The 25,611-nt window shown below is 41.0% G+C and overlaps 1 protein-coding gene and 63 non-coding genes across 67 annotated transcripts in view; all 64 read left to right on the plus strand.

The window, feature by feature from the left end:
- LOC5504590 overlaps positions 1-25,611 on the plus strand; it is a 114,506-nt gene that overhangs the window by 37,142 nt on the left and 51,753 nt on the right. The window lies entirely within an intron of this gene.
- Trnar-ccu lies at positions 362-434 on the plus strand. Its single transcript has one exon. It is a non-coding gene; the product is annotated as a tRNA-Arg (tRNA).
- Positions 651-723, plus strand: Trnar-ccu. The gene has a single exon. It is a non-coding gene; the product is annotated as a tRNA-Arg (tRNA).
- Positions 1,218-1,290, plus strand: Trnar-ccu. Its single transcript has one exon. It is a non-coding gene; the product is annotated as a tRNA-Arg (tRNA).
- Trnar-ccu lies at positions 1,502-1,574 on the plus strand. The gene has a single exon. It is a non-coding gene; the product is annotated as a tRNA-Arg (tRNA).
- On the plus strand, positions 1,785-1,857 carry Trnar-ccu. The gene has a single exon. It is a non-coding gene; the product is annotated as a tRNA-Arg (tRNA).
- Positions 2,070-2,142, plus strand: Trnar-ccu. Its single transcript has one exon. It is a non-coding gene; the product is annotated as a tRNA-Arg (tRNA).
- Positions 2,356-2,428, plus strand: Trnar-ccu. Its single transcript has one exon. It is a non-coding gene; the product is annotated as a tRNA-Arg (tRNA).
- Trnar-ccg lies at positions 2,924-2,996 on the plus strand. Its single transcript has one exon. It is a non-coding gene; the product is annotated as a tRNA-Arg (tRNA).
- Trnar-ccu lies at positions 3,205-3,277 on the plus strand. Its single transcript has one exon. It is a non-coding gene; the product is annotated as a tRNA-Arg (tRNA).
- Positions 3,488-3,560, plus strand: Trnar-ccg. The gene has a single exon. It is a non-coding gene; the product is annotated as a tRNA-Arg (tRNA).
- Trnar-ccu lies at positions 3,769-3,841 on the plus strand. Its single transcript has one exon. It is a non-coding gene; the product is annotated as a tRNA-Arg (tRNA).
- Trnar-ccu lies at positions 4,011-4,083 on the plus strand. Its single transcript has one exon. It is a non-coding gene; the product is annotated as a tRNA-Arg (tRNA).
- On the plus strand, positions 4,289-4,361 carry Trnar-ccu. Its single transcript has one exon. It is a non-coding gene; the product is annotated as a tRNA-Arg (tRNA).
- On the plus strand, positions 4,573-4,645 carry Trnar-ccu. Its single transcript has one exon. It is a non-coding gene; the product is annotated as a tRNA-Arg (tRNA).
- Trnar-ccu lies at positions 5,148-5,220 on the plus strand. Its single transcript has one exon. It is a non-coding gene; the product is annotated as a tRNA-Arg (tRNA).
- Trnar-ccu lies at positions 5,432-5,504 on the plus strand. Its single transcript has one exon. It is a non-coding gene; the product is annotated as a tRNA-Arg (tRNA).
- Trnar-ccu lies at positions 6,004-6,076 on the plus strand. Its single transcript has one exon. It is a non-coding gene; the product is annotated as a tRNA-Arg (tRNA).
- Trnar-ccu lies at positions 6,294-6,366 on the plus strand. The gene has a single exon. It is a non-coding gene; the product is annotated as a tRNA-Arg (tRNA).
- On the plus strand, positions 6,572-6,644 carry Trnar-ccu. The gene has a single exon. It is a non-coding gene; the product is annotated as a tRNA-Arg (tRNA).
- On the plus strand, positions 6,856-6,928 carry Trnar-ccu. The gene has a single exon. It is a non-coding gene; the product is annotated as a tRNA-Arg (tRNA).
- On the plus strand, positions 7,431-7,503 carry Trnar-ccg. The gene has a single exon. It is a non-coding gene; the product is annotated as a tRNA-Arg (tRNA).
- On the plus strand, positions 7,715-7,787 carry Trnar-ccu. The gene has a single exon. It is a non-coding gene; the product is annotated as a tRNA-Arg (tRNA).
- On the plus strand, positions 8,287-8,359 carry Trnar-ccu. The gene has a single exon. It is a non-coding gene; the product is annotated as a tRNA-Arg (tRNA).
- On the plus strand, positions 8,861-8,933 carry Trnar-ccu. Its single transcript has one exon. It is a non-coding gene; the product is annotated as a tRNA-Arg (tRNA).
- On the plus strand, positions 9,145-9,217 carry Trnar-ccu. Its single transcript has one exon. It is a non-coding gene; the product is annotated as a tRNA-Arg (tRNA).
- Positions 9,717-9,789, plus strand: Trnar-ccu. The gene has a single exon. It is a non-coding gene; the product is annotated as a tRNA-Arg (tRNA).
- Trnar-ccu lies at positions 10,002-10,074 on the plus strand. Its single transcript has one exon. It is a non-coding gene; the product is annotated as a tRNA-Arg (tRNA).
- Trnar-ccu lies at positions 10,283-10,355 on the plus strand. The gene has a single exon. It is a non-coding gene; the product is annotated as a tRNA-Arg (tRNA).
- On the plus strand, positions 10,567-10,639 carry Trnar-ccu. Its single transcript has one exon. It is a non-coding gene; the product is annotated as a tRNA-Arg (tRNA).
- On the plus strand, positions 11,135-11,207 carry Trnar-ccu. The gene has a single exon. It is a non-coding gene; the product is annotated as a tRNA-Arg (tRNA).
- Trnar-ccu lies at positions 11,704-11,776 on the plus strand. The gene has a single exon. It is a non-coding gene; the product is annotated as a tRNA-Arg (tRNA).
- Positions 11,990-12,062, plus strand: Trnar-ccu. Its single transcript has one exon. It is a non-coding gene; the product is annotated as a tRNA-Arg (tRNA).
- Positions 12,558-12,630, plus strand: Trnar-ccg. Its single transcript has one exon. It is a non-coding gene; the product is annotated as a tRNA-Arg (tRNA).
- On the plus strand, positions 12,839-12,911 carry Trnar-ccu. Its single transcript has one exon. It is a non-coding gene; the product is annotated as a tRNA-Arg (tRNA).
- On the plus strand, positions 13,122-13,194 carry Trnar-ccg. Its single transcript has one exon. It is a non-coding gene; the product is annotated as a tRNA-Arg (tRNA).
- Trnar-ccu lies at positions 13,403-13,475 on the plus strand. The gene has a single exon. It is a non-coding gene; the product is annotated as a tRNA-Arg (tRNA).
- Positions 13,645-13,717, plus strand: Trnar-ccu. The gene has a single exon. It is a non-coding gene; the product is annotated as a tRNA-Arg (tRNA).
- On the plus strand, positions 13,923-13,995 carry Trnar-ccu. Its single transcript has one exon. It is a non-coding gene; the product is annotated as a tRNA-Arg (tRNA).
- Trnar-ccu lies at positions 14,207-14,279 on the plus strand. The gene has a single exon. It is a non-coding gene; the product is annotated as a tRNA-Arg (tRNA).
- Trnar-ccu lies at positions 14,781-14,853 on the plus strand. The gene has a single exon. It is a non-coding gene; the product is annotated as a tRNA-Arg (tRNA).
- Positions 15,065-15,137, plus strand: Trnar-ccu. Its single transcript has one exon. It is a non-coding gene; the product is annotated as a tRNA-Arg (tRNA).
- Trnar-ccu lies at positions 15,637-15,709 on the plus strand. The gene has a single exon. It is a non-coding gene; the product is annotated as a tRNA-Arg (tRNA).
- On the plus strand, positions 16,211-16,283 carry Trnar-ccu. The gene has a single exon. It is a non-coding gene; the product is annotated as a tRNA-Arg (tRNA).
- Trnar-ccu lies at positions 16,495-16,567 on the plus strand. Its single transcript has one exon. It is a non-coding gene; the product is annotated as a tRNA-Arg (tRNA).
- On the plus strand, positions 17,067-17,139 carry Trnar-ccu. The gene has a single exon. It is a non-coding gene; the product is annotated as a tRNA-Arg (tRNA).
- Positions 17,352-17,424, plus strand: Trnar-ccu. Its single transcript has one exon. It is a non-coding gene; the product is annotated as a tRNA-Arg (tRNA).
- On the plus strand, positions 17,633-17,705 carry Trnar-ccu. The gene has a single exon. It is a non-coding gene; the product is annotated as a tRNA-Arg (tRNA).
- Trnar-ccu lies at positions 17,917-17,989 on the plus strand. The gene has a single exon. It is a non-coding gene; the product is annotated as a tRNA-Arg (tRNA).
- Trnar-ccu lies at positions 18,485-18,557 on the plus strand. The gene has a single exon. It is a non-coding gene; the product is annotated as a tRNA-Arg (tRNA).
- Trnar-ccu lies at positions 19,294-19,366 on the plus strand. Its single transcript has one exon. It is a non-coding gene; the product is annotated as a tRNA-Arg (tRNA).
- On the plus strand, positions 19,583-19,655 carry Trnar-ccu. The gene has a single exon. It is a non-coding gene; the product is annotated as a tRNA-Arg (tRNA).
- Positions 19,866-19,938, plus strand: Trnar-ccu. The gene has a single exon. It is a non-coding gene; the product is annotated as a tRNA-Arg (tRNA).
- Trnar-ccu lies at positions 20,150-20,222 on the plus strand. Its single transcript has one exon. It is a non-coding gene; the product is annotated as a tRNA-Arg (tRNA).
- Positions 20,433-20,505, plus strand: Trnar-ccu. Its single transcript has one exon. It is a non-coding gene; the product is annotated as a tRNA-Arg (tRNA).
- Positions 20,718-20,790, plus strand: Trnar-ccu. The gene has a single exon. It is a non-coding gene; the product is annotated as a tRNA-Arg (tRNA).
- Positions 21,004-21,076, plus strand: Trnar-ccu. The gene has a single exon. It is a non-coding gene; the product is annotated as a tRNA-Arg (tRNA).
- Positions 22,703-22,775, plus strand: Trnar-ccu. The gene has a single exon. It is a non-coding gene; the product is annotated as a tRNA-Arg (tRNA).
- Positions 23,261-23,333, plus strand: Trnar-ccu. The gene has a single exon. It is a non-coding gene; the product is annotated as a tRNA-Arg (tRNA).
- Positions 23,545-23,617, plus strand: Trnar-ccu. The gene has a single exon. It is a non-coding gene; the product is annotated as a tRNA-Arg (tRNA).
- Trnar-ccu lies at positions 23,829-23,901 on the plus strand. Its single transcript has one exon. It is a non-coding gene; the product is annotated as a tRNA-Arg (tRNA).
- On the plus strand, positions 24,395-24,467 carry Trnar-ccu. Its single transcript has one exon. It is a non-coding gene; the product is annotated as a tRNA-Arg (tRNA).
- Positions 24,679-24,752, plus strand: Trnar-ccg. The gene has a single exon. It is a non-coding gene; the product is annotated as a tRNA-Arg (tRNA).
- Trnar-ccu lies at positions 25,241-25,313 on the plus strand. The gene has a single exon. It is a non-coding gene; the product is annotated as a tRNA-Arg (tRNA).

A 25,611-nucleotide genomic window follows, 5' to 3' on the forward strand; every position in this document is an offset into this window, starting at 1 on the left:
CTCGGTAATCTTCTCCCATTTTCAATTTCCTGTTCTCATGTTAAAGAGGGCATTATTTGTTCTGTGAAAACGGTATAAGCCTCCGTAGTCTAATGGATATGACGTCGGCCACCTAAATCGAAGGTTCCGGGTTCGAGTCCCGTCGGGGTTGTTCTTTTTTTGTTCCCTTTTCGATCAGCATTGAAAGCAAAATCTAGTTAGCTCTACAAAATGCACTGTTGATAATCTAACAGTCCTCCCTCGGTAATCTGATTCCATTTTCATTTCCCTGTATTCTCTTTCTCTCATGAAATTTCTTTTTATTTCTACTCACTCTTCTCATGTTGAAGAGGGCATTATTTGTTCTGTAAAAACGGTACAAGCCTCCGTAGTCTAATGGATATGACGTCGGCCTCCTAATCCAAAGGTTGCGGGTTCAAGTCCCGTCGGGGGTGTTATTTTTTGTTCCCTTTTCTATCAGCATTGATATTATAATCTAGCTAGCTATACAAAATGTACTGCTTGATAATCATCGAACAGTCGTCCCTCGGTAATCTAATTCCATTTTCGTTTCCCTGTATTCTCTTTCTCTTATGAAGTTTTTTTTTTCATTTCTTACTTACTCTTCTCATGTTGAAGAGGGCATTATTTCTTCTGTAAAAACGGTACAAGCCTCCGTAGTCTAATGGATATGACGTCGGCCTCCTAAGCCGAAGGTTGCGGGTTCGAGTCCCGTCGGGGGTGTTCTTTTTTTGTTCCCTTTTCGATCACCGTTGATAGCAAAGCCTACCTAGCTCTACAAAATGCACTGCTTAATAATCGAACAGTCGTCCCTCGATAATCTGATTCCATTTTCATTTTCCTGTATTCTCTTTCTCTCATAAAGTTTCTTTTAATTTCTACTCACTCTTCTCATGTTGAAGAGGGCATTGTTTGTTCTGTGAAAACGGTACAAGTCTCCGTAGTCTAATGGATATTACGTCGGCCTCCTAAGCCGAAGGTTGCGGGTTCGAGTCCCGTCGAGGGTGTTCTTTTTTTGTTCCCTTTTCGATCAGCATTGAAAGCAAAATCTAGTTAGCTCTACAAAATGCACTGTTGATAATCTAACAGTCCTCCCTCGGTAATCTGATTCCATTTTCATTTCCCTGTATTCTCTTTCTCTCATGAAATTTCTTTTAATTTCTACTCACTCTTCTCATGTTGAAGAGGGCATTATTTGTTCTGTAAAAACTGTACAAGCCTCCGTAGTCTAATGGATATGACGTCGGCCTCCTAAGCCGAAGGTTGCGGGTTCGAGTCCCGTCGGGGGTGTTCTTTTTTTGTTCCCTTTTCGATCACCGTTGATAGCAAAGCCTACCTAGCTCTACAAAATGCACTGCTTAATAATCGAACAGTCGTCCCTCGATAATCTGATTCCATTTTCATTTTCCTGTATTCTCTTTCTCTCATAAAGTTTCTTTTAATTTCTACTCACTCTTCTCATGTTGAAGAGGGCATTGTTTGTTCTGTGAAAACGGTACAAGTCTCCGTAGTCTAATGGATATTACGTCGGCCTCCTAAGCCGAAGGTTGCGGGTTCGAGTCCCGTCGGGGGTGTTCTTTTTTTGTTCCCTTTTCGATCAGCATTGAAAGCAAAATCTAGTTAGCTCTACAAAATGCACTGTTGATAATCTAACAGTCCTCCCTCGGTAATCTGATTCCATTTTCATTTCCCTGTATTCTCTTTCTCTCATGAAATTTCTTTTAATTTCTACTCACTCTTCTCATGTTGAAGAGGGCATTATTTGTTCTGTAAAAACGGTACAAGCCTCCGTAGTCTAATGGATATGACGTCGGCCTCCTAAGCCGAAGGTTGCGGGTTCAAGTCCCGTCGGGGGTGTTCTTTTTTGTTCCCTTTTTGATCAGCATTGATATTATAATCTAGCTAGCTCTACAAAATGCACTGCTTGATAATCATCGAACAGTCGTCCCTCGGTAATCTGATTCCATTTTCATTTCCCTGTATTCGCTTTCACTTATAATCTTTTTTCAACTCTTACTTACTCTTCTCATGTTGAAGATGGCATTATTTGTTCTGTAAAAACGGTACAAGCCTCAGTAGTCTAATGGATATGACGTCGGCCTCCTAAGCCGAAGGTTGCGGGTTCAAGTCCCGTCGGGGGTGTTCTTTTTTGTTCCCTTTTCGATCAGCATTGATATTATAATCTAGCTAGCTCTACAAAATGCACTGCTTGATAATCATCGAACAGTCGTCCCTCGGTAATCTGATTCCATTTTCATTTCCCTGTATTCTCTTTCTCTCATAAAGTTTCTTTTAATTTCTACTCACTTTTCTCATGTTGAAGAGGGCATTATTTGTTCTTTGAAAACGGTACAAGCCTCCGTAGTCTAATGGATATGACGTCGGCCTCCTAAGCCGAAGGTTGCGGGTTCGAGTCCCGTCGGGGGTGTTCTTACTTGTTCCCTTTTCGATCAGCATTGAAATTATAATCATCTAGCTAGCTCTACAAAATGCACTACTTAATAATCGAACAGTCGTCCCTCGATAATCTTATTCCATTTTCAGTTCAATGTATTCGCGTTCACTTATGAACTTTTTTATTTCTTACTCACTCTTCTCATGTTGAATAGGGCATTATTTGTTCTGTGAAAACGTTACAAGCCTCCGTAGTCTAATGGATATGACAACGGCGGCCTAAGACGAAGGTTGCGGGTTCGAGTCCAGCCAGGGGTGTTCTTCTTTGTTTCCTTTTCGATTAGCATTTATAGCAAAATCAAGCCTTCTCTACAAAATGTACTGCTTGATAATCGGACTATTATTCCTCCGTGATATGATTCCATTTTCATTTCCCTGCTTTCTCTTTCTTTTATGAAGTTTTTTTTTATTTCTTACTCACTCTTCTCATGTTGAAGAGGGCATTATTTGTTCTGTGAAAACGGTACAAGCCTCCGTAGTCTAATGGATATGACGTCGGCCTCCGAAGCGGAAGGTTGCGGGTTCGAGTCCCGTCGGGGGTGTTCTTATTTGTTCCCTTTTCGATCAGAATTGATAGCAAAACCTAGCTAGCTCTACAAAATGCACTGCTTGATAATCGAACAGTCGTTCCTCGATAATCTTATTCCATTTTCAGTTCGCTGTATTCGCGTTCACTTATGAACTTTTTCATTTCTTATTCACTCTTCTTATGTTGAAAAGGACATTATTTGTTCTCTGAAAACGGTACAAGCCTCCGTAGTCTAATGGATATGACGTCGGCCTCCTAAGCCGAAGGTTGCGGGTTCGAGTCCCGTCGGGGGTGTTCTTTTTTTGCTCCCTTTTCGATCAGCATTGATAGCAAAATCTAGCTAGCTCTACAAAATGCACTGTTGATAATCTAACAGACCTCCCTCGGTAATCTGATTCCATTTTCAGTTCCCTGTATTCTCTTTCTCTCATGAAGTTTCTTTTAATTTCTACTCACTCTTTTCATGTTGAAGAGGGCATTATTTATTCTGTGGAAACGGTACAAGCCTCCGTAGTCTAATGGATATGACTTCGGCCTCCGAAGCGGAAGGTTGCGGGTTCGAGTCCCGTCGGGGGTGTTCTTATTTGTTCCCTTTTCGATCAGAATTGATAGCAAAACCTAGCTAGCTCTACAAAATGCACTGCTAGATAATCGAACAGTCGTTCCTCGATAATCTTATTCCATTTTCAGTTCCCTGTATTCGCGTTCACTTATGAACTTTTTCATTTCTTATTCACTCTTCTTATGTTGAAAAGGACATTATTTGTTCTCTGAAAACGGTACAAGCCTCCGTAGTCTAATGGATATGACGTCGGCCTCCTAAGCCGAAGGTTGCGGGTTCGAGTCCCGTCGGGGGTGTTCATTTTTGTTTCCTTATCAATCAGCATTGATAGCAAAACCTAGCTAGCTCAACAAAATGCACTGCTTGATAATCATCGAACAGTTGTCCCTCGGTAATCTTCTCCCATTTTCAATTTCCTGTTCGCATGTTGAAGAGGGCATTATTTGTTCTGTGAAAACGGTACAAGCCTCCGTAGTCTAATGGATATGACGTCAGCCTCCTAAGCCGAAGGTTGCGGGTTCGAGTCCCGTCGGGGGTGTTCTTATTTGTTCCCTTTTCGATCAGCATTGATAATCTAGCTAGCTCTACAAAATGCACTGCTTGATAATGGAACAGTCATCCCTCGGTAATCTTATTCCATTATCATTTCCCTGTATTCTCTTCCTCTCATAAAGTTTCTTTTAATTTCTACTCACTCTTCTCATGTTGAAGAGGGCATTATTTGTTCTGTGAAAACGGTACAAGCCTCCGTAGTCTAATGGATATGACGTCGGCCTCCTAAGCCGAAGGTTGCGGGTTCGAGTCCCGTCGGGGGTGTTCTTCTTTGTTTCCTTTTCGTTTAGCATTGATAGCAAAATCAAGCCTTCTCTACAAAATGCACTGCTTGATAATCGAAATATCATTCCTCCGTAATATGATTCCATTTTCATTTCCCTGATTTCTCTTTCTCTTATGAAGTTTTTTTTTCATTTCTACTCACTCTTCTCATGTTGAAGAGGGCTTTATTTGTTCTGTGAAAACGGTACAAGCCTCCGTAGTCTAATGGATATGAAGTCGGCCTCCTAAGCCGAAGGTTGCGGGTTCGAGTCCCGTCGGGGGTGTTCTTTTTTGTTACATTTTCGGTCAGCATTGATAGCAAAACCAAGCTAGCTCTACAAAATGCACTGCTTGATAATAATCGAACAGTCATCCCTCGGTAATCTGATTCCATTTTCATTTCTCTGATTTCTCTTTCTCTTATGAAGTTTTTTTTTTTCATTTCTTACTCACTCTTCTCATGTTGAAGAGGGCATTATTTATTCTGTGAAAACGGTACAAGCCTCCGTAGTCTAATGGATATGACGTCGACCTCCTAAGCCGAAGGTTGCGGGTTTCAGTCCCGTCGGGGGTGTTCATTTTTGTTTTCTTATCAATCAGCATTGATAGCAAGACCTAGCTAGCTCTACAAAATGCACTCCTCGATAATCATCGAACAGTTGTCCCTCGGTACTCTTCTCCCATTTTCATTTCCCTGTATTCGCTTTAACTTATAATCTTTTTTCAACTCTTACTTACTCTTCTCATGTTGAAGAGGGCATTATTTGTTCTGTGAAAACGGTACAAGCCTCCGTAGTCTAATGGATATGACGTCGGCCTCCTAAGCCGAAGGTTGCGGGTTCGAGTCCCGTCGGGGGTGTTCTTCTTTGTTCCCTTTTCGATCAGCATTGAAATTATAATCATCTAGCTAGCTCTACAAAATGCACTGCTTAATAATCGGACAGTCGTCCCTCGATAATCTTATTCCATTTTCAGTTCAATGTATTCGCGTTCACTTATAAACTTTTTTATTTCTTACTCACTCTTCTTATGTTGAAGAGGACATTATTTGTTCTCTGAAAACGGTACAAGCCTCCGTAGTCTAATGGATACGACGTTGGCCTCCTAAGCCGAAGGTTGCGGGTTCGAGTCCCGTCGGGGGTGTTCTTCTTTGTTTCCTTTTCGATTAGCATTGATAGCAAAATCAAGCCTTCTCTACAAAATGCACTGCTAGATAATCGAAATATCATTCCTCCGTAATATGATTCCATTTTCATTTCCCTGATTTCTCTTTCTCTTATGAAGTTTTTTTTTCATTTCTACTCACTCTTCTCATGTTGAAGAGGGCATTATTTGTTCTGTGAAAACGGTACAAGCCTCCGTAGTCTAATGGATATGAAGTCGGCCTCCTAAGCCGAAGGTTGCCGGTTCGAGTCCCGTCGGGGGTGTTCTTTTTTGTTACCTTTTCGGTCAGCATTGATAGCAAAACCAATCTAGCTCTAAAAAATGCACTGCTTGATAATAATCGAACAGTCATCCCTCGGTAATCTGATTCCATTTTCATTTCTCTGATTTCTCTTTCTCTTATGAAGTTTTTTTTTCATTTCTTACTCACTCTTCTCATGTTGAAGAGGGCATTATTTATTCTGTGAAAACGGTACAAGCCTCCGTAGTCTAATGGATATGAAGTCGGCCTCCTAAGCCGAAGGTTGCGGGTTCGAGTCCCGTCGGGGGTGTTCTTTTTTGTTACATTTTCGGTCAGCATTGATAGCAAAACCAAGCTAGCTCTACAAAATGCACTGCTTGATAATAATCGAACAGTCATCCCTCGGTAATCTGATTCCATTTTCATTTCTCTGATTTCTCTTTCTCTTATGAAGTTTTTTTTTTTCATTTCTTACTCACTCTTCTCATGTTGAAGAGGGCATTATTTATTCTGTGAAAACGGTACAAGCCTCCGTAGTCTAATGGATATGACGTCGACCTCCTAAGCCGAAGGTTGCGGGTTCGAGTCCCGTCGGGGGTGTTCTTATTTGTTCCCTTTTCGATCAGCATTGATAATCTAGCTAGCTCTACAAAATGCACTGCTTGATAATGGAACAGTCATCCCTCGGTAATCTTATTCCATTATCATTTCCCTGTATTCTCTTCCTCTCATAAAGTTTCTTTTAATTTCTACTCACTCTTCTCATGTTGAAGAGGGCATTATTTGTTCTGTGAAAACGGTACAAGCCTCCGTAGTCTAATGGATATGACGTCGGCCTCCTAAGCCGAAGGTTGCGGGTTCGAGTCCCGTCGGGGGTGTTCTTCTTTGTTTCCTTTTCGTTTAGCATTGATAGCAAAATCAAGCCTTCTCTACAAAATGCACTGCTTGATAATCGAAATATCATTCCTCCGTAATATGATTCCATTTTCATTTCCCTGATTTCTCTTTCTCTTATGAAGTTTTTTTTTCATTTCTACTCACTCTTCTCATGTTGAAGAGGGCTTTATTTGTTCTGTGAAAACGGTACAAGCCTCCGTAGTCTAATGGATATGAAGTCGGCCTCCTAAGCCGAAGGTTGCGGGTTCGAGTCCCGTCGGGGGTGTTCTTTTTTGTTACATTTTCGGTCAGCATTGATAGCAAAACCAAGCTAGCTCTACAAAATGCACTGCTTGATAATAATCGAACAGTCATCCCTCGGTAATCTGATTCCATTTTCATTTCTCTGATTTCTCTTTCTCTTATGAAGTTTTTTTTTTTCATTTCTTACTCACTCTTCTCATGTTGAAGAGGGCATTATTTATTCTGTGAAAACGGTACAAGCCTCCGTAGTCTAATGGATATGACGTCGACCTCCTAAGCCGAAGGTTGCGGGTTTCAGTCCCGTCGGGGGTGTTCATTTTTGTTTTCTTATCAATCAGCATTGATAGCAAGACCTAGCTAGCTCTACAAAATGCACTCCTCGATAATCATCGAACAGTTGTCCCTCGGTACTCTTCTCCCATTTTCATTTCCCTGTATTCGCTTTAACTTATAATCTTTTTTCAACTCTTACTTACTCTTCTCATGTTGAAGAGGGCATTATTTGTTCTGTGAAAACGGTACAAGCCTCCGTAGTCTAATGGATATGACGTCGGCCTCCTAAGCCGAAGGTTGCGGGTTCGAGTCCCGTCGGGGGTGTTCTTCTTTGTTCCCTTTTCGATCAGCATTGAAATTATAATCATCTAGCTAGCTCTACAAAATGCACTGCTTAATAATCGGACAGTCGTCCCTCGATAATCTTATTCCATTTTCAGTTCAATGTATTCGCGTTCACTTATAAACTTTTTTATTTCTTACTCACTCTTCTTATGTTGAAGAGGACATTATTTGTTCTCTGAAAACGGTACAAGCCTCCGTAGTCTAATGGATACGACGTTGGCCTCCTAAGCCGAAGGTTGCGGGTTCGAGTCCCGTCGGGGGTGTTCTTCTTTGTTTCCTTTTCGATTAGCATTGATAGCAAAATCAAGCCTTCTCTACAAAATGCACTGCTTGATAATCGAAATATCATTCCTCCGTAATATGATTCCATTTTCATTTCCCTGATTTCTCTTTCTCTTATGAAGTTTTTTTTTCATTTCTACTCACTCTTCTCATGTTGAAGAGGGCATTATTTGTTCTGTGAAAACGGTACAAGCCTCCGTAGTCTAATGGATATGAAGTCGGCCTCCTAAGCCGAAGGTTGCCGGTTCGAGTCCCGTCGGGGGTGTTCTTTTTTGTTACCTTTTCGGTCAGCATTGATAGCAAAACCAATCTAGCTCTAAAAAATGCACTGCTTGATAATAATCGAACAGTCATCCCTCGGTAATCTGATTCCATTTTCATTTCTCTGATTTCTCTTTCTCTTATGAAGTTTTTTTTTCATTTCTTACTCACTCTTCTCATGTTGAAGAGGGCATTATTTATTCTGTGAAAACGGTACAAGCCTCCGTAGTCTAATGGATATGAAGTCGGCCTCCTAAGCCGAAGGTTGCGGGTTCGAGTCCCGTCGGGGGTGTTCTTTTTTGTTACATTTTCGGTCAGCATTGATAGCAAAACCAAGCTAGCTCTACAAAATGCACTGCTTGATAATAATCGAACAGTCATCCCTCGGTAATCTGATTCCATTTTCATTTCTCTGATTTCTCTTTCTCTTATGAAGTTTTTTTTTTCATTTCTTACTCACTCTTCTCATGTTGAAGAGGGCATTATTTATTCTGTGAAAACGGTACAAGCCTCCGTAGTCTAATGGATATGACGTCGACCTCCTAAGCCGAAGGTTGCGGGTTTCAGTCCCGTCGGGGGTGTTCATTTTTGTTTTCTTATCAATCAGCATTGATAGCAAGACCTAGCTAGCTCTACAAAATGCGCTCCTCGATAATCATCGAACAGTTGTCCCTCGGTACTCTTCTCCCATTTTCATTTCCCTGTATTCGCTTTAACTTATAATCTTTTTTCAACTCTTACTTACTCTTCTCATGTTGAAGAGGGCATTATTTGTTCTGTGAAAACGGTACAAGCCTCCGTAGTCTAATGGATATGACGTCGGCCTCCTAAGCCGAAGGTTGCGGGTTCGAGTCCCGTCGGGGGTGTTCTTCTTTGTTCCCTTTTCGATCAGCATTGAAATTATAATCATCTAGCTAGCTCTACAAAATGCACTGCTTAATAATCGGACAGTCGTCCCTCGATAATCTTATTCCATTTTCAGTTCAATGTATTCGCGTTCACTTATAAACTTTTTTATTTCTTACTCACTCTTCTTATGTTGAAGAGGACATTATTTGTTCTCTGAAAACGGTACAAGCCTCCGTAGTCTAATGGATACGACGTTGGCCTCCTAAGCCGAAGGTTGCGGGTTCGAGTCCCGTCGGGGGTGTTCTTCTTTGTTTCCTTTTCGATTAGCATTGATAGCAAAATCAAGCCTTCTCTACAAAATGCACTGCTTGATAATCGAAATATCATTCCTCCGTAATATGATTCCATTTTCATTTCCCTGATTTCTCTTTCTCTTATGAAGTTTTTTTTTCATTTCTACTCACTCTTCTCATGTTGAAGAGGGCATTATTTGTTCTGTGAAAACGGTACAAGCCTCCGTAGTCTAATGGATATGAAGTCGGCCTCCTAAGCCGAAGGTTGCCGGTTCGAGTCCCGTCGGGGGTGTTCTTTTTTGTTACATTTTCGGTCAGCATTGATAGCAAAACCAATCTAGCTCTAAAAAATGCACTGCTTGATAATAATCGAACAGTCATCCCTCGGTAATCTGATTCCATTTTCATTTCTCTGATTTCTCTTTCTCTTATGAAGTTTTTTTTTCATTTCTTACTCACTCTTCTCATGTTGAAGAGGGCATTATTTATTCTGTGAAAACGGTACAAGCCTCCGTAGTCTAATGGATATGACGTCGACCTCCTAAGCCGAAGGTTGCGGGTTCCAGTCCCGTCGGGGGTGTTCATTTTTGTTTTCTTATCAATCAGCATTGATAGCAAGACCTAGCTAGCTCTACAAAATGCACTCCTCGATAATCATCGAACAGTTGTCCCTCGGTACTCTTCTCCCATTTTCATTTCCCTGTATTCGCTTTAACTTATAATCTTTTTTCAACTCTTACTTACTCTTCTCATGTTGAAGAGGGCATTATTTGTTCTGTAAAAACGGTACAAGCCTCCGTAGTCTAATGGATAAGACGTCGGCCTCCTAAGCCGAAGGTTGCGGGTTCGAGTACTGTCGGGGGTGTTCTTATTTGTTCCCTTTTCGAGCAGCATTGATATTATATTCTAGCTAGCTCTACAAAATGCACTGCTTGATAATCGAACAGTCGTCCCTCGATAATCTTATTCCATTTTCATTTCCCTATATTCGCTTTCATTTATGAACTTTTTCATTTCTTACTCACTCTTCTCATGTTGAAAAGGACATTATTTGTTCTCTGAAAACGGTACAAGCCTCCGTAGTCTAATGGATATGACGTCGGCCTCCTAAGCCGAAGGTTGCGGGTTAGAGTCCCGTCGGGGGTGTTCTTATTTGTTCCCTTTTCGATCAGCATTGATAATATAATCTAGCTAGCTCTACAAAATGCACTGCTTGATAATCATCGAGCAGTCGTCCCTTGATAATCTTATTCCATTTTCATTTCCTAATATTCGCTTTCATTTATGAACTTTTTCATTTCTTACTCACTCTTCTCATGTTGAAAAGGACATTATTTGTTCTCTGAAAACGGTACAAGCCTCCGTAGTCTAATGGATATGACGTCGGCCTCCTAAGCCGGAGGTTGCGGGTTCGAGCCCCGTCGGGGGTGTTCATTTTTGTTTCCTTATCAATCAGCATTGTTAGCAAAACCTAGCTAGCTCTACAAAATGCACTGCTTGATAATCATCGAACAGTTGTCACTCGGTAATCTTATTCCATTTTCATTTCCCTGTATTCGCTTTCACTTGTAATCTTTTTTCAACTCTTACTTACTCTTCTCATGTTAAAGAGGGCATTATTTATTCTGTTCAACCGGTACAAGCCTCCGTAGTCTAATGGATATGACATCGGCATCCTAAGCCGAAGGTTGCGTGTTCGAGTCCCGTCGTGGGTGTTCTTTTTTTGTTCCCTTTTCGATCAGCATTGATAGCAAAATCTAGCTAGCTCTACAAAATGCACTGTTGATAATCTAACAGACCTCTCTCGGTAATCTGATTCCATTTTCAGTTCCCTGTATTCTCTTTCTCTCATGAAGTTTCTTTTAATTTCTACTCACTCTTTTCATGTTGAAGAGGGCATTATTTATTCTGTGGAAACGGTACAAGCCTCCGTAGTCTAATGGATATGACGTCGGCCTCCTAAGCGGAAGGTGACGGGTTAGAGTCCCGTCGGGGGTGTTCTTATTTGTTCCCTTTTCGATCAGCATTGATAGCAAAACCTAGCTAGCTCTACAAAATGCACTGCTTGATAATCGAACAGTCGTTCCTCGATAATCTTATTCCATTTTGAGTTCCCTGTATTCGCGTTCACTTATGAACTTTTTCATTTCTTATTCACTCCTTTTCTTATGTTGAAAAGGACATTATTTATTCTCTGAAAACGGTACAAGCCACCGTAGGCTAATGGATATGACGTCGGCTTCCTAAGCCAAAGGTTGCGGGTTCGAGTCCCGTCGGGGGTGTTCATTTTTGTTCCCTTTTTGATCAGCATTGATATTATAATCTAGCTAGCTCTACAAAATGCACTGCTTGATAATCATCGAACAGTCGTCCCTCGGTAATCTGATTCCATTTTCATTTCCCTGTATTCGCTTTCACTTATAATCTTTTTTCAACTCTTACTTACTCTTCTCATGTTGAAGATGGCATTATTTGTTCTGTAAAAACGGTACAAGCCTCAGTAGTCTAATGGATATGACGTCGGCCTCCTAAGCCGAAGGTTGCGGGTTCAAGTCCCGTCGGGGGTGTTCTTTTTTGTTCCCTTTTCGATCAGCATTGATATTATAATCTAGCTAGCTCTACAAAATGCACTGCTTGATAATCATCGAACAGTCGTCCCTCGGTAATCTGATTCCATTTTCATTTCCCTGTATTCTCTTTCTCTCATAAAGTTTCTTTTAATTTCTACTCACTCTTCTCATGTTGAAGAGGGCATTATTTGTTCTTTGAAAACGGTACAAGCCTCCGTAGTCTAATGGATATGACGTCGGCCTCCTAAGCCGAAGGTTGCGGGTTCGAGTCCCGTCGGGGGTGTTCTTACTTGTTCCCTTTTCGATCAGCATTGAAATTATAATCATCTAGCTAGCTCTACAAAATGCACTACTTAATAATCGAACAGTCGTCCCTCGATAATCTTATTCCATTTTCAGTTCAATGTATTTGCGTTCACTTATGAACTTTTTTATTTCTTACTCACTCTTCTCATGTTGAATAGGGCATTATTTGTTCTGTGAAAACGTTACAAGCCTCCGTAGTCTAATGGATATGACAACGGCGGCCTAAGACGAAGGTTGCGGGTTCGAGTCCAGCCAGGGGTGTTCTTCTTTGTTTCCTTTTCGATTAGCATTTATAGCAAAATCAAGCCTTCTCTACAAAATGTACTGCTTGATAATCGAACTATTATTCCTCCGTGATATGATTCCATTTTCATTTCCCTGCTTTCTCTTTCTTTTATGAAGTTTTTTTTTATTTCTTACTCACTCTTCTCATGTTGAAGAGGGCATTATTTGTTCTGTGAAAACGGTACAAGCCTCCGTAGTCTAATGGATATGACGTCGGCCTCCGAAGCGGAAGGTTGCGGGTTCGAGTCCCGTCGGGGGTGTTCTTATTTGTTCCCTTTTCGATCAGAATTGATAGCAAAACCTAGCTAGCTCTACAAAATGCACTGCTTGATAATCGAACAGTCGTTCCTCGATAATCTTATTCCATTTTCAGTTCGCTGTATTCGCGTTCACTTATGAACTTTTTCATTTCTTATTCACTCTTCTTATGTTGAAAAGGACATTATTTGTTCTCTGAAAACGGTACAAGCCTCCGTAGTCTAATGGATATGACGTCGGCCTCCTAAGCCGAAGGTTGCGGGTTCGAGTCCCGTCGGGGGTGTTCTTTTTTTGCTCCCTTTTCGATCAGCATTGATAGCAAAATCTAGCTAGCTCTACAAAATGCACTGTTGATAATCTAACAGACCTCCCTCGGTAATCTGATTCCATTTTCAGTTCCCTGTATTCTCTTTCTCTCATGAAGTTTCTTTTAATTTCTACTCACTCTTTTCATGTTGAAGAGGGCATTATTTATTCTGTGGAAACGGTACAAGCCTCCGTAGTCTAATGGATATGACTTCGGCCTCCGAAGCGGAAGGTTGCGGGTTCGAGTCCCGTCGGGGGTGTTCTTATTTGTTCCCTTTTCGATCAGAATTGATAGCAAAACCTAGCTAGCTCTACAAAATGCACTGCTAGATAATCGAACAGTCGTTCCTCGATAATCTTATTCCATTTTCAGTTCCCTGTATTCGCGTTCACTTATGAACTTTTTCATTTCTTATTCACTCTTCTTATGTTGAAAAGGACATTATTTGTTCTCTGAAAACGGTACAAGCCTCCGTAGTCTAATGGATATGACGTCGGCCTCCTAAGCCGAAGGTTGCGGGTTCGAGTCCCGTCGGGGGTGTTCATTTTTGTTTCCTTATCAATCAGCATTGATAGCAAAACCTAGCTAGCTCAACAAAATGCACTGCTTGATAATCATCGAACAGTTGTCCCTCGGTAATCTTCTCCCATTTTCAATTTCCTGTTCGCATGTTGAAGAGGGCATTATTTGTTCTGTGAAAACGGTACAAGCCTCCGTAGTCTAATGGATATGACGTCAGCCTCCTAAGCCGAAGGTTGCGGGTTCGAGTCCCGTCGGGGGTGTTCTTATTTGTTCCCTTTTCGATCAGCATTGATAATCTAGCTAGCTCTACAAAATGCACTGCTTGATAATGGAACAGTCATCCCTCGGTAATCTTATTCCATTATCATTTCCCTGTATTCTCTTCCTCTCATAAAGTTTCTTTTAATTTCTACTCACTCTTCTCATGTTGAAGAGGGCATTATTTGTTCTGTGAAAACGGTACAAGCCTCCGTAGTCTAATGGATATGACGTCGGCCTCCTAAGCCGAAGGTTGCGGGTTCGAGTCCCGTCGGGGGTGTTCTTCTTTGTTTCCTTTTCGTTTAGCATTGATAGCAAAATCAAGCCTTCTCTACAAAATGCACTGCTTGATAATCGAAATATCATTCCTCCGTAATATGATTCCATTTTCATTTCCCTGATTTCTCTTTCTCTTATGAAGTTTTTTTTTCATTTCTACTCACTCTTCTCATGTTGAAGAGGGCTTTATTTGTTCTGTGAAAACGGTACAAGCCTCCGTAGTCTAATGGATATGAAGTCGGCCTCCTAAGCCGAAGGTTGCGGGTTCGAGTCCCGTCGGGGGTGTTCTTTTTTGTTACATTTTCGGTCAGCATTGATAGCAAAACCAAGCTAGCTCTACAAAATGCACTGCTTGATAATAATCGAACAGTCATCCCTCGGTAATCTGATTCCATTTTCATTTCTCTGATTTCTCTTTCTCTTATGAAGTTTTTTTTTTCATTTCTTACTCACTCTTCTCATGTTGAAGAGGGCATTATTTATTCTGTGAAAACGGTACAAGCCTCCGTAGTCTAATGGATATGACGTCGACCTCCTAAGCCGAAGGTTGCGGGTTTCAGTCCCGTCGGGGGTGTTCATTTTTGTTTTCTTATCAATCAGCATTGATAGCAAGACCTAGCTAGCTCTACAAAATGCACTCCTCGATAATCATCGAACAGTTGTCCCTCGGTACTCTTCTCCCATTTTCATTTCCCTGTATTCGCTTTAACTTATAATCTTTTTTCAACTCTTACTTACTCTTCTCATGTTGAAGAGGGCATTATTTGTTCTGTGAAAACGGTACAAGCCTCCGTAGTCTAATGGATATGACGTCGGCCTCCTAAGCCGAAGGTTGCGGGTTCGAGTCCCGTCGGGGGTGTTCTTCTTTGTTCCCTTTTCGATCAGCATTGAAATTATAATCATCTAGCTAGCTCTACAAAATGCACTGCTTAATAATCGGACAGTCGTCCCTCGATAATCTTATTCCATTTTCAGTTCAATGTATTCGCGTTCACTTATAAACTTTTTTATTTCTTACTCACTCTTCTTATGTTGAAGAGGACATTATTTGTTCTCTGAAAACGGTACAAGCCTCCGTAGTCTAATGGATACGACGTTGGCCTCCTAAGCCGAAGGTTGCGGGTTCGAGTCCCGTCGGGGGTGTTCTTCTTTGTTTCCTTTTCGATTAGCATTGATAGCAAAATCAAGCCTTCTCTACAAAATGCACTGCTTGATAATCGAAATATCATTCCTCCGTAATATGATTCCATTTTCATTTCCCTGATTTCTCTTTCTCTTATGAAGTTTTTTTTTCATTTCTACTCACTCTTCTCATGTTGAAGAGGGCATTATTTGTTCTGTGAAAACGGTACAAGCCTCCGTAGTCTAATGGATATGAAGTCGGCCTCCTAAGCCGAAGGTTGCCGGTTCGAGTCCCGTCGGGGGTGTTCTTTTTTGTTTCCTTATCAATCAGCATTGATAGCAAAACCAATCTAGCTCTAAAAAATGCACTGCTTGATAATAATCGAACAGTCATCCCTCGGTAATCTGATTCCATTTTCATTTCTCTGATTTCTCTTTCTCTTATGAAGTTTTTTTTTCATTTCTTACTCACTCTTCTCATGTTGAAGAGGGCATTATTTATTCTGTGAAAACGGTACAAGCCTCCGTAGTCTAATGGATATGAAGTCGGCCTCCTAAGCCGAAGGTTGCGGGTTCGAGTCCCGTCGGGGGTGTTCTTTTTTGTTACATTTTCGGTCAGCATTGATAGCAAAACCAAGCTAGCTCTACAAAATGCACTGCTTGATAATAATCGAACAGTCATCCCTCGGTAATCTGATTCCATTTTCATTTCTCTGATTTCTCTTTCTCTTATGAAGTTTTTTTTTTCATTTCTTACTCACTCTTCTCATGTTGAAGAGGGCATTATTTATTCTGTGAAAACGGTACAAGCCTCCGTAGTCTAATGGATATGACGTCGACCTCCTAAGCCGAAGGTTGCGGGTTTCAGTCCCGTCGGGGGTGTTCATTTTTGTTTTCTTATCAATCAGCATTGATAGCAAGACCTAGCTAGCTCTACAAAATGCGCTCCTCGATAATCATCGAACAGTTGTCCCTCGGTACTCTTCTCCCATTTTCATTTCCCTGTATTCGCTTTAACTTATAATCTTTTTTCAACTCTTACTTACTCTTCTCATGTTGAAGAGGGCATTATTTGTTCTGTGAAAACGGTACAAGCCTCCGTAGTCTAATGGATATGACGTCGGCCTCCTAAGCCGAAGGTTGCGGGTTCGAGTCCCGTCGGGGGTGTTCTTCTTTGTTCCCTTTTCGATCAGCATTGAAATTATAATCATCTAGCTAGCTCTACAAAATGCACTGCTTAATAATCGGACAGTCGTCCCTCGATAATCTTATTCCATTTTCAGTTCAATGTATTCGCGTTCACTTATAAACTTTTTTATTTCTTACTCACTCTTCTTATGTTGAAGAGGACATTATTTGTTCTCTGAAAACGGTACAAGCCTCCGTAGTCTAATGGATACGACGTTGGCCTCCTAAGCCGAAGGTTGCGGGTTCGAGTCCCGTCGGGGGTGTTCTTCTTTGTTTCCTTTTCGATTAGCATTGATAGCAAAATCAAGCCTTCTCTACAAAATGCACTGCTTGATAATCGAAATATCATTCCTCCGTAATATGATTCCATTTTCATTTCCCTGATTTCTCTTTCTCTTATGAAGTTTTTTTTTCATTTCTACTCACTCTTCTCATGTTGAAGAGGGCATTATTTGTTCTGTGAAAACGGTACAAGCCTCCGTAGTCTAATGGATATGAAGTCGGCCTCCTAAGCCGAAGGTTGCCGGTTCGAGTCCCGTCGGGGGTGTTCTTTTTTGTTACCTTTTCGGTCAGCATTGATAGCAAAACCAATCTAGCTCTAAAAAATGCACTGCTTGATAATAATCGAACAGTCATCCCTCGGTAATCTGATTCCATTTTCATTTCTCTGATTTCTCTTTCTCTTATGAAGTTTTTTTTTCATTTCTTACTCACTCTTCTCATGTTGAAGAGGGCATTATTTATTCTGTGAAAACGGTACAAGCCTCCGTAGTCTAATGGATATGACGTCGACCTCCTAAGCCGAAGGTTGCGGGTTCCAGTCCCGTCGGGGGTGTTCATTTTTGTTTTCTTATCAATCAGCATTGATAGCAAGACCTAGCTAGCTCTACAAAATGCACTCCTCGATAATCATCGAATAGTTGTCCCTCGGTACTCTTCTCCCATTTTCATTTCCCTGTATTCGCTTTAACTTATAATCTTTTTTCAACTCTTACTTACTCTTCTCATGTTGAAGAGGGCATTATTTGTTCTGTAAAAACGGTACAAGCCTCCGTAGTCTAATGGATAAGACGTCGGCCTCCTAAGCCGAAGGTTGCGGGTTCGAGTACTGTCGGGGGTGTTCTTATTTGTTCCCTTTTCGAGCAGCATTGATATTATATTCTAGCTAGCTCTACAAAATGCACTGCTTGATAATCGAACAGTCGTCCCTCGATAATCTTATTCCATTTTCATTTCCCTATATTCGCTTTCATTTATGAACTTTTTCATTTCTTACTCACTCTTCTCATGTTGAAAAGGACATTATTTGTTCTCTGAAAACGGTACAAGCCTCCGTAGTCTAATGGATATGACGTCGGCCTCCTAAGCCGAAGGTTGCGGGTTAGAGTCCCGTCGGGGGTGTTCTTATTTGTTCCCTTTTCGATCAGCATTGATAATATAATCTAGCTAGCTCTACAAAATGCACTGCTTGATAATCATCGAGCAGTCGTCCCTTGATAATCTTATTCCATTTTCATTTCCTAATATTCGCTTTCATTTATGAACTTTTTCATTTCTTACTCACTCTTCTCATGTTGAAAAGGACATTATTTGTTCTCTGAAAACGGTACAAGCCTCCGTAGTCTAATGGATATGACGTCGGCCTCCTAAGCCGGAGGTTGCGGGTTCGAGCCCCGTCGGGGGTGTTCATTTTTGTTTCCTTATCAATCAGCATTGTTAGCAAAACCTAGCTAGCTCTACAAAATGCACTGCTTGATAATCATCGAACAGTTGTCACTCGGTAATCTTATTCCATTTTCATTTCCCTGTATTCGCTTTCACTTGTAATCTTTTTTCAACTCATACTTACTCTTCTCATGTTAAAGAGGGCATTATTTATTCTGTTCAACCGGTACAAGCCTCCGTAGTCTAATGGATATGACATCGGCATCCTAAGCCGAAGGTTGCGTGTTCGAGTCCCGTCGTGGGTGTTCTTTTTTTGTTCCCTTTTCGATCAGCATTGATAGCAAAATCTAGCTAGCTCTACAAAATGCACTGTTGATAATCTAACAGACCTCTCTCGGTAATCTGATTCCATTTTCAGTTCCCTGTATTCTCTTTCTCTCATGAAGTTTCTTTTAATTTCTACTCACTCTTTTCATGTTGAAGAGGGCATTATTTATTCTGTGGAAACGGTACAAGCCTCCGTAGTCTAATGGATATGACGTCGGCCTCCTAAGCGGAAGGTGACGGGTTAGAGTCCCGTCGGGGGTGTTCTTATTTGTTCCCTTTTCGATCAGCATTGATAGCAAAACCTAGCTAGCTCTACAAAATGCACTGCTTGATAATCGAACAGTCGTTCCTCGATAATCTTATTCCATTTTGAGTTCCCTGTATTCGCGTTCACTTATGAACTTTTTCATTTCTTATTCACTCCTTTTCTTATGTTGAAAAGGACATTATTTATTCTCTGAAAACGGTACAAGCCACCGTAGGCTAATGGATATGACGTCGGCTTCCTAAGCCAAAGGTTGCGGGTTCGAGTCCCGTCGGGGGTGTTCATTTTTGTTTCCTTATCGATCAGCATTGATAGCAAAACCTAGCTAGCTCAACAAAATGCACTGCTTGATAATCATCGAACAGTTGTCCCTCGGTAATCTTCTCCCATTTTCAATTTCCTGTTCTCATGTTAAAGAGGGCATTATTTGTTCTGTGAAAACGGTATAAGCCTCCGTAGTCTAATGGATATGACGTCGGCCACCTAAATCGAAGGTTCCGGGTTCGAGTCCCGTCGGGGTTGTTCTTTTTTTGTTCCCTTTTCGATCAGCATTGAAAGCAAAATCTAGTTAGCTCTACAAAATGCACTGTTGATAATCTAACAGTCCTCCCTCGGTAATCTGATTCCATTTTCATTTCCCTGTATTCTCTTTCTCTCATGAAATTTCTTTTAATTTCTACTCACTCTTATCATGTTGAAGAGGGCATTATTTGTTCTGTAAAAACGGTACAAGCCTCCGTAGTCTAATGGATATGACGTCGGCCTCCTAATCCAAAGGTTGCGGGTTCAAGTCCCGTCGGGGGTGTTATTTTTTGTTCCCTTTTCTATCAGCATTGATATTATAATCTAGCTAGCTATACAAAATGTACTGCTTGATAATCATCGAACAGTCGTCCCTCGGTAATCTAATTCCATTTTCGTTTCCCTGTATTCTCTTTCTCTTATGAAGTTTTTTTTTTCATTTCTTACTTACTCTTCTCATGTTGAAGAGGGCATTATTTCTTCTGTAAAAACGGTACAAGCCTCCGTAGTCTAATGGATATGACGTCGGCCTCCTAAGCCAAAGGTTGCGGGTTCGAGTCCCGTCGGGGGTGTTCTTTTTTTGTTCCCTTTTCGATCACCGTTGATAGCAAAGCCTACCTAGCTCTACAAAATGCACTGTTGATAATCTAACAGTCCTCCCTCGGTAATCTGATTCCATTTTCATTTCCCTGTATTCTCTTTCTCTCATGAAATTTCTTTTAATTTCTACTCACTCTTCTCATGTTGAAGAGGGCATTATTTGTTCTGTAAAAACTGTACAAGCCTCCGTAGTCTAATGGATATGACGTCGGCCTCCTAAGCCGAAGGTTGCGGGTTCGAGTCCCGTCGGGGGTGTTCTTTTTTTGTTCCCTTTTCGATCACCGTTGATAGCAAAGCCTACCTAGCTCTACAAAATGCACTGCTTAATAATCGAACAGTCGTCCCTCGATAATCTGATTCCATTTTCATTTTCCTGTATTCTCTTTCTCTCATAAAGTTTCTTTTAATTTCTACTCACTCTTCTCATGTTGAAGAGGGCATTGTTTGTTCTGTGAAAACGGTACAAGTCTCCGTAGTCTAATGGATATTACGTCGGCCTCCTAAGCCGAAGGTTGCGGGTTCGAGTCCCGTCGGGGGTGTTCTTTTTTTGTTCCCTTTTCGATCAGCATTGAAAGCAAAATCTAGTTAGCTCTACAAAATGCACTGTTGATAATCTAACAGTCCTCCCTCGGTAATCTGATTCCATTTTCATTTCCCTGTATTCTCTTTCTCTCATGAAATTTCTTTTAATTTCTACTCACTCTTCTCATGTTGAAGAGGGCATTATTTGTTCTGTAAAAACGGTACAAGCCTCCGTAGTCTAATGGATATGACGTCGGCCTCCTAAGCCGAAGGTTGCGGGTTCAAGTCCTGTCGGGGGTGTTCTTTTTTGTTCCCTTTTTGATCAGCATTGATATTATAATCTAGCTAGCTCTACAAAATGCACTGCTTGATAATCATCGAACAGTCGTCCCTCGGTAATCTGATTCCATTTTCATTTCCCTGTATTCGCTTTCACTTATAATCTTTTTTCAACTCTTACTTACTCTTCTCATGTTGAAGATGGCATTATTTGTTCTGTAAAAACGGTACAAGCCTCCGTAGTCTAATGGATATGACGTCGGCCTCCTAAGCCGAAGGTTGCGGGTTCAAGTCCCGTCGGGGGTGTTCTTTTTTGTTCCCTTTTCGATCAGCATTGATATTATAATCTAGCTAGCTCTACAAAATGCACTGCTTGATAATCATCGAACAGTCGTCCCTCGGTAATCTGATTCCATTTTCATTTCCCTGTATTCTCTTTCTCTCATAAAGTTTCTTTTAATTTCTACTCACTCTTCTCATGTTGAAGAGGGCATTATTTGTTCTTTGAAAACGGTACAAGCCTCCGTAGTCTAATGGATATGACGTCGGCCTCCTAAGCCGAAGGTTGCGGGTTCGAGTCCCGTCGGGGGTGTTCTTACTTGTTCCCTTTTCGATCAGCATTGAAATTATAATCATCTAGCTAGCTCTACAAAATGCACTACTTAATAATCGAACAGTCGTCCCTCGATAATCTTATTCCATTTTCAGTTCAATGTATTCGCGTTCACTTATGAACTTTTTTATTTCTTACTCACTCTTCTCATGTTGAATAGGGCATTATTTGTTCTGTGAAAACGTTACAAGCCTCCGTAGTCTAATGGATATGACAACGGCGGCCTAAGACGAAGGTTGCGGGTTCGAGTCCAGCCAGGGGTGTTCTTCTTTGTTTCCTTTTCGATTAGCATTTATAGCAAAATCAAGCCTTCTCTACAAAATGTACTGCTTGATAATCGAACTATTATTCCTCCGTGATATGATTCCATTTTCATTTCCCTGCTTTCTCTTTCTTTTATGAAGTTTTTTTTTATTTCTTACTCACTCTTCTCATGTTGATAAGGGCATTATTTGTTCTGTGAAAACAGTACAAGCCTCCGTAGTTTATTGGATATGACGTCGTCCTCCTAAGCCGAAGGTTGCGGGTTCGAGTCCCGTCGTGGGTGTTCTTTTTTTGTTCCCTTTTAGATCACCGTTGATAGCAAAGCCTACCTAGCTCTACAAAATGCACTGCTTAATAATCGAACAGTCGTCCCTCGATAATCTTATTCCATTTTCAGTTCCCTGTATTCGCTTTCACTTATGAACTTTTTCATTTCCTACTCACTCTTCTCATGTTGAAAAGGGCATTATTTGTTCTGTGAAAACGGTCAAGCCTCAGTAGTCTAATGAATATGACGTCGTCCTGCTAAGCCGAAGGTTGCGGGTTCGAATCACGTCGGGGGTGTTCTTTATTGTTCCCTTTTCGATCAGCATTGATAGCAAAACCTAGCTAGCTCTACAAAATGCACTGCTTGATATTCATCGAACAGTCATCCCTCGGTAATCTTATTCCTTTTTTTATTTCCCAGTATTCGCTTTCACTTATGAACTTTTTCATTTCTTACTCACTCTTCTTATGTTGATAAGGACATTACTTGTTCTGTGAAAACGGTACAAGCCTCCGTAGTCTAATGGATATGACGTCGGCCTCCTAATCCGAAGGTTGCGGGTACGAGTCCCGTCGTGGGTGTTCTTTTTTTGTTCCCTTTTCGATCACCGTTGATAGCAAAGCCTACCTAGCTCTACAAAATGCACTGCTTAATAATCGAACAGTCGTCCCTCGATAATCTTATTCCATTTTCAGTTCCCTGTATTCGCCTTCACTTATGAACTTTTTCATTTCCTACTCACTCTTCTCATGTTGAAAAGGGCATTATTTGTTCTGTGAAAACTTTCAAGCCTCAGTAGTCTAATGAATATGACGTCGTCCTGCTAAGCCGAAGGTTGCGGGTTCGAATCACGTCGGGGGTGTTCTTTTTTGTTCCCTTTTCGATCAGCATTGATAGCAAAACCTAGCTAGCTCTACAAAATGCACTGCTTGATATTCATCGAACAGTCATCCCTCGGTAATCTTATTCCTTTTTTATTTCCCAGTATTCGCTTTCACTTATGAACTTTTTCATTTCTTACTCACTCTTCTTATGTTGATAAGGACATTATTTGTTCTGTGAAAACGATACAAGCATCCGTAGTCTAATGGATATGACGTCGGCCTCCTAAACCGAAGGTTGCGGGTTCAAGTCCCGTCGGGGGTGTTCTTATTTGTTCCCTTTTCGATCAGCATTAATAATCTAGCTAGCTCTACAAAATGCACTGCTTGATAATAAAACTGTCCTCCCTCGGTAATCTGATTCCATTTTCATTTCCCTGTATTCGCTTTCACTTATGAACTTTTTCATTTCTTATTCACTCTTCTTATGTTGAAAAGGACATTATTTGTTCTCTGAAAACGGTACAAGCCTCCGTAGTCTAATGGATATGACGTCAGCCTCCAAAGCCTAAGGTTGCGGGTTCGAGTCCCGTCGTGGGTGTTCTTTTTTTGTTCTCTTTTCGATCACCGTTGATAGCAAAGCCTACCTAGCTCTACAAAATGCACTGCTTAATAATCGAACAGTCGTCCCTCGATAATCTTATTCCATTTTCAGTTCCCTATATTCGCGTTCACTTATGAACTTTTTCATTTCTTATTCACTCTTCTTATGTTGAAAAGGACATTATTTGTTCTGTGAAAACGGTACAAGCCTCCGTAGTCTAATGGATATGACGTCAGCCTCCTAAGCCGAAGGTTGCGGGTTCGAGTCCCGTCGGGGGTGTTCATTTTTGTTCCCTTTTCGAACAGCATCGATAGCAAAACCTAGCTAGTTCTACAAAATGCAATGCTTGATAATCATCGAACAGTCATCCCTCGGTAATCTTATTCCATTTTCATTTCCCAGTATTCGCTTTCACTTATGAACTTTTTCATTTCTTACTTACTCTTCTTATGTTGAAAAGGGCATTATTTGTTCTCTGAAAACGGTACAAGCCTCCGTAGTCTAATGGATATGACGTCGGCCTCCTAAGCCGAAGGTTGCGGGTTCGAGTCCCGTCAGGGGTGTTCTTTTTTGTTCCCTTTTCGAACAGCATTGATAGCAAAACCTAGCTAGCTCTACAAAATGCACTGCTTGATAATAATCGAACAGTCATCCCTCGGTAATCTGATTCCATTTTCATTTCTCTTTCTCTTATGAAGTTTTTTTTTTTTTTCATTTCTTACTCACTCTTCTCATGTTGAAGAGGTCATTATTTATTCTGTGAAAACGGTACAAGCCTCCGTAGTCTAATGGATATGACGTCAGCCTCCTAAGCCGAAGGTTGCGGGTTCGAGTCCCGTCGGGGGTGTTCATTTTTGTTTCCTTATCAATCATCATTGATAGCAAAACCTAGCTAGCTCTACAAAATGCACTCCTTGATAATCATCAAACAGTTGTCCCCCGGTACTCTTCTCCCATTTTCATTTCCCTGTATTCGCTTTAACTTATAATCTTTTTTCAACTCTTACTTACTCTTCTCATGTTGAAGAGGGCATTATTTGTTCTGTGAAAACGGTACAAGCCTCCGTAGTCTAATGGATATGACAACTGCGGCCTAAGACGAAGGTTGTTGGTTTGAGTCCCGTCAGGGGTGTTCGTATTTGTTCCCTTTTCGAGCAGAATTGATATTATATTCTAGCTATCTCTACAAAATGCACTGCTTGATAATCGAACAGTCGTCCCTCGATAATCTTATTCCATTTTCATCTCCCTATATTCGCTTTCATTTACGAACTTTTTCATTTCTTACTCACTCTTCTCATGTTGAAAAGGACATTATTTGTTCTCTGAAAACGGTACAAGCCTCCGTAGTCTAATGGATATGACGTCGGCCTCCTAAGCCGAAGGTTGCGGGTTCGAGTCCCGTCGGGGGTGTTCATTTTTGTTTCCTTATCAATCAGCATTGATAGCAAAACCTAGCTAGCTCTACAAAATGCACTGCTTGATAATCATCGAACAGTTGTCCCTCGAAAATCTTCTCCCATTTTCATTTCCCTGTATTCGCTTTCACTTGTAATCTTTTTTCAACTCTTACTTACTCTTCTCATGTTAAAGAGGGCATTATTTATTCTGTGCAACCGGTACAAGCCTCCGTAGTCTAATGGATATGACGTCGGCCTCCTAAGCCGAAGGTTGCGGGTTCGAGTCCCGTCGAGGTGTTCTTTATTTGTTACCTATTTGATCAGCATTGATAGCAAAATCAAGTCTGCTCTACAAAATGCACTGCTTGATAATGGAACAGTCATCCCGCGGTAATCTGATTCCATTTTCATTTCCCTGTATTCTCTTTCTCTCATGAAGTTTCTTTTCATTTCTACTCACTCTTCTCATGTTGAAGAGGACATTATTTGTTTTGTGAAAACGGTACAAGCCTCCGTAGTCTAATGGATATGACGTCAGCCTCCTAAACCGAAGGTTGCGGGTTCGAGTCCCGTCGCGGATGTTCTTATTTGTTCCCTTTTCGGTCAGCATTGATAATCTAGCTAGCTCTACAAAATGCACTGCTTGATAATGGAACAGTCATCCCTCGGTAATCTTATTCCATTTTCATTTCCCTGTATTCCCTTTCTCTCATAAAGTTTCTTTTAATTTCTACTCACTCTTCTCATGTTGAAGAGGGCATTATTTATTCTGTGCAAACGGTACAAGCCTCCGTTGTCTAATGGTTATGACGTCGGCCTCCTAAGCCGAAGGTTGCGGGTTCGAGTCCCGTCGGGGGTGTTCTTATTTGTTCCCTTTTCGATCAGCATTGAAATTATAATCATCTAGCTAGCTCTACAAAATGCACTGCTTAATAATCGGACAGTCGTCCCTCGATAATCTTATTCCATTTTCAGTTCAATGTATTCGCGTTCACTTATGAACTTTTTTATTTCTTACTCACTCTTCTTATGTTGAAGAGGACATTATTTGTTCTTTGAGAACGGTACAAGCCTCCGTAGTCTAATGGATATGACGTCGGCCTCCTAAGCCGAAGGTTGCGGGTTCGAGTCCCGTCGTTCTTTTTTGTTCCCTTTTC

This window comes from Nematostella vectensis, chromosome 5 (assembly GCF_932526225.1).
Source record: "Nematostella vectensis chromosome 5, jaNemVect1.1, whole genome shotgun sequence".
NCBI classification, from domain to species: domain Eukaryota; kingdom Metazoa; phylum Cnidaria; class Anthozoa; order Actiniaria; family Edwardsiidae; genus Nematostella; species Nematostella vectensis.